This window comes from Triticum aestivum, chromosome 7A (genome assembly GCF_018294505.1).
Source record: "Triticum aestivum cultivar Chinese Spring chromosome 7A, IWGSC CS RefSeq v2.1, whole genome shotgun sequence".
In the NCBI taxonomy this organism is placed as follows: domain Eukaryota; kingdom Viridiplantae; phylum Streptophyta; class Magnoliopsida; order Poales; family Poaceae; genus Triticum; species Triticum aestivum.
This window is the reverse complement of record NC_057812.1, coordinates 597,956,955-597,961,801: the sequence shown is the minus strand read 5'-3', so window position 1 is coordinate 597,961,801 and position 4,847 is coordinate 597,956,955. Positions and strand designations below refer to the sequence as shown.

The 4,847-nt window shown below is 44.4% G+C and overlaps 1 pseudogene; it reads left to right on the top strand.

Moving 5' to 3' along the window:
- The first annotated feature begins 1,251 nt into the window (after window positions 1-1,251).
- LOC123151707 (uncharacterized) lies at window positions 1,252-3,259 on the top strand (annotated as a pseudogene).
- The last annotated feature ends 1,588 nt before the right edge of the window (window positions 3,260-4,847 follow it).

The following is a 4,847-nucleotide window of genomic DNA, read 5'->3' as shown; positions in this document are numbered from 1 at the left end:
CTAGCTTGGTGATGTGCATCTGCGATGATGGCGCGGAGTGGAAGATGACCCGCAGTGGCGTGGAAGGACTCCAGCGACCACTCATACGTCTCCAATGTATCTATAATTTATGAAGTATTCATGTTGTTATATTATCATTCTTCACTACTAGAGAAAAGCTTATAGGTAGACACTTACTAGTAGCGCGCTATATTGACCCACGCTACTGCTACTTACTAGTAGCGAGCTACATTTACCCGCGCTACTACTAAATATTACTAGTAGCACATGGTCTAAAAAACATGCTACTAATAAATATTCTTAACCGTGATCCGTAGATAGACCATATTAATAACGTTGGTTGCAAAACGTGCAGTACTACTAAGTCGATAGTTGCAGCGCTTTTGAGATACCCACGCTACCGTTAAGCGTGTCACTCAGATGCCACACCTCCCACCCCTGATCCACTCCCACACCGCCCACCCTCGATTTAGATCAGGTCGAGATCCCTTCCACCACCGGCCTCCCTTCCACCCTGCTCTCCTCTCATCTGTCGTCCACCCCTATGGTGGTCGTTGTTCTCCGATCGCTATCGTCCCTCTCCCTCTCACTCTCTCCGGCCAAACCCAATCCACCCGCCACCGGTGAGCCCTAGCACACAGAGGGGTAAGATCCAACAGCCAAGTCAGCACGCCATGGCGCCGTCCCCGAGCACTTGCGCCCCCGACTGGATCCCATGGACGTGTGCGTCGTCGGCGTCGCCAGCATGCCCATCAACGCCTTGCTTGGCTGCTCTCGTCCCTCCCCGCCACCAAGCTCGGCTCCGTCGCCATCCAGGGTAACGAAATTTCTCTGCTTTCTTACTCCAATCCTCGCTATTAGTTAAGCAACTGCTCAAATCGCCTCGACTCAATGTCATGAGACAACAAGACTCGTCAAATCACCTCAGCTCAATCTTTCTATTTCGTTTTTCAGTACAGCTGATTCGAAAGCAACATCCCAAACTACTGATGGAGTGATATATATGATACCGAATCAGGAATCCAGGATCGATTCTTCAGCTAATCAACTCCTCCACGGATAGATCAGCCTCCAGATTTGTTCCATGTCTTGCCATCCTTCTTGATTTCTCATATTCCCTGTCAAACTATCCGGAGGATGTACAGTTCAGGTTCAAGCGTCTTCACTCTTCAGAGAAAAAGCAGATGATCTATTTTGTTGTTTGGCAGATAGATTAACTGGGAATTGACGATGAATAATTTGAGCAGGGGAATGGAGATGTTTACGAACATGTCCGAGTAGTGGAAACTTGCCAGGGAGAAGCTCCTGAAGATGGTGTATGACTACTACGCCTCCGGCGCAGAGGATCAGTGGACGCTCAAGGGGAACAGGGAGGCCTTCTCCAGGATACTGAAAGTTACTATCTTCCAAGGTAGCAGGTCTCATGCTTTTAGCTGTATCTATTTATTGTATCTTCAACTTCTGAGCTGTGTATATTTTGTAGTATGCTGCTAGACGAACTGTACTTGTTTTTATTGGCATCAGCAACTAATAATTCAGAAAAAAGGCAGTAGAAAGAACTTCAGCATTAGTTTTTTGCAAGGATGACATAAACTTTTTTTGCAATATATAATGGCAAGTGTCGTGTCAATTGAAAACTTTTGCATTTTAAATCTTTGGAGATGGCGTAGGATAAGACCCAGATGAACACTTGTGTAAATTTTACAGCCCCACTGTTAGGAGTATAAGTTTAGTCCTAACAGGCTGGGCGTAAGTGGATTGGTTTGCCTTCTGATTAGTATAAGTAGATGGTAGCAGACCTGGACAAATAACATTGGATCTCAATATCTCATGACATCGAGTAGAGGACAAGAGATCAGATGAGTCTTGTTGTCACATGTGGTTCGGATGGTCAAAGTAGATGGTAGTTGGATCCGAGCACCCAGTCAGTGATGCTCTGACGCCTAATTTAAAATGGTGCTCTCCGGAGAGTCAACGTCGACCCGGCGCTGGTGCCGGAGGTGTCCATGGGCAACATCCTCAGCACCAAGCTCGGCTAGGCCCCGGCCAGGCAGGCCTCTCCCCGCGTCGCCTGCCCAGCACTGTACCCTGCACCACTGTCAACAAAGTCTGCTCGTCGGGGACGAAGGGTACCCAAAATTCATCTTTTCACCAGCAATGTCTCGGTAGTAACTTGTCGCCCCTGCTAAAAAACTTATGTTGTTGCCTGTTGGCCTGCTCCTTGCTATCTGAAGTATATATTTTTTGTCCATCGCGCATTCGCTATCTGAAGAATTTTACGTAGGTAATCTTAATGTGTGTTTAGCTTTCAGTTTTTACTTCTACTTTGCAGAGTGGAAGATCGTAAGAAAACATTGGCTGATCTTTAACAATTATTCTTAGAAGTAACTTGAGCAGTATTCGATGATATATTGTGAGTCACTGAAAATGTATATTGTTTTTTCTTCAGGATATGGTCGACTATTTGAACGGATCCAGGTTTCTTCCCAAACATAACAATGACATACCTGGTGAAAGAAATGCTCCCTACAGGGAAAGGTTGAGAAGCCTAGAGAATTTAATACGTACTGATCATGGTAAGGCCCACAAAGCCTGAAATCTCATTTTGATCTACGTTCAAAGATTGCATGGTAGCATATATACTTGAAGTTGGCATGGAATATCAAAATTCAAAATAGACTTCGCTTATTCCATGTTTTAAAGAGCAGTGGGAATCAATTTTCTGAAGTCCTTTGTTGGCGATTTCCCTATCCATGCAATAATAAATTTTGAACAGAATGTTAACTGTCAAATATTTCAAGAATATATAGCTCAAATACACTAGTATTTCTTGAATGCACCAAAACAAGAAGATAGCATGAACACGTACAGCTAGGGTATGCATTTAGTAGGTGTTTTTTCGTTTTGAAGATTCATAATAGACTAAAAGAGACAGATAATTGAAGAAAATACCATACTGGATCTACACGAGGATGCGAACTAACAAGTTTTCACTTTCTCGACTGGGTGCAGGGTGATCGATGCGGACTACTACGGCCTGATGGGTGTCGTGCTCTTCAACTACTCGGGGCCGGGTAGACTTCACCGTGAAGCCCCATGACCACGTCATACAGATGATTGTCCGGGTGATTGCGACGCCGGAGGTCCCCGAGGTGGAGGACCTCGACGACACCGTTCGGAGGTCATCGAGGTGGAGGACGACGCCATCGTCCGGAGTTCCTCAAGGTGGAGGACCTCGATGCTTTGTAGATACATCTAGAGAAGTAGTCTGGCTAGGTTGGTGGTGAAACAATAGGGAAGGTACCAACCTTTTGATGATGGTTGTGTGCGTCCACGTGATCTCTTCGAGTTGATGTTCAACGTTGCATCCATGAACACTGCAAGAGTTAAGATGGTTGTGTGACCTTAATTTATTTTGCACTGGATGTGTCTCTGATCTCTATTCATGAATATTTCATCTAATTTTTATTTTTAATTCCTAATTTGTTACTAGTAGCGATGGGAAAAAACTGCGCACTACTAGTATTTAGGATACTAGTAGCGCTGGTATTATAAGCACGCTACTACTACTTTGATAGTACTAGCGCGGTTCTGTAATAGCAGTAGCGCGGGTGTCACACACGCTACTACTAACAAAGTTAGTAGTAGCGTGGGATACTAGGAGTGCGGGTACCCGCGCTGCTAGTAGCCTTTTTACCCGTGCTGCTAGTAGCCTTTTTCCTAGTAGTGCTTGGACATTTTACAATCATTTTATAGCAACTTTATATACTTTTTTGAGACTAACCTATTGACCTAGTTCCTAGTGCCAGTTGTTGTTTTTTGCTTGTTTTTTACACTGCAGGAAATCAATATCAAACGGAGTCCAAACACCACGAAACTTTTTGGAGAATTTTTATGGACCAGAACACCCAGGATGGGCCAGAGCAGCACCTGGGTGCCTTACGCCCGCTCCCTCGCCCATGCGCGCTGTGGCTCACAGGACGAGGAGAAAATTTTACTACTCCCTCTGTTTACTCCTCGTCCCTACCTTGGTTAGAGAGATTGTTTGGAATATATGTCCTTTAGTAGATTTCAATATGAACTACTCCACTAGTACATATTCCAAACACTGATGTATATATACGTATTTTAGAGTGTAGATTCACTCATTTTGCTTCATATATATTGAAACAGACATAATAGTACGCACTCTCCCTCGCCCCTCGACCCTGGCCCACGTGGTGGACGTGCATCAATTCATTAGGTCTCATATAGCCAGAATGATATATACTACAGTACCATTATTGCTCGACTTTCCGAAGAGGCGAAGAGCCAATCGCAAGGTTAATATTTTGGAGATGCCAAGCGCGAGGTCTATAGGAGAACGAGTAGTAGTAGTACTAGTAGTACGTACCAGTGGTACGTACTGTACGAGGAAGAAGGCAACAAGATGTATGTTTTGCGTGACAGTCTCTTCTTACAGGATGTGCTAGACCTAGTGGACCTCATTGTTGCAATGGGACTACTCCCTATTATAGATGGCACGATTCAGAGTGGTGGGCAACGGGCATTATTCGGAGCTTCTTAGTCTTAAACCCCATGAAGAAGTCCCATCGAAAGGAATAGCCATACTCCACACGTGCTCCTATATAAAATGAGTAAATGAGACAAAAAGGGAAAGAGACAAAGTAAAAAAAATCACCAGCCTTAGATCCAGCCCTGTTGTATCTGTGAATGATATTTCTATGTCGTGATTGACATGGCTATATTATTAACCATGCTATGGAGGTAGAAGCGGATTTTTATTTATTCGGGGAGGTAGCAGTGGATGAATATTATTCAATGAGGAGTGAAATGATGGCTGCTTC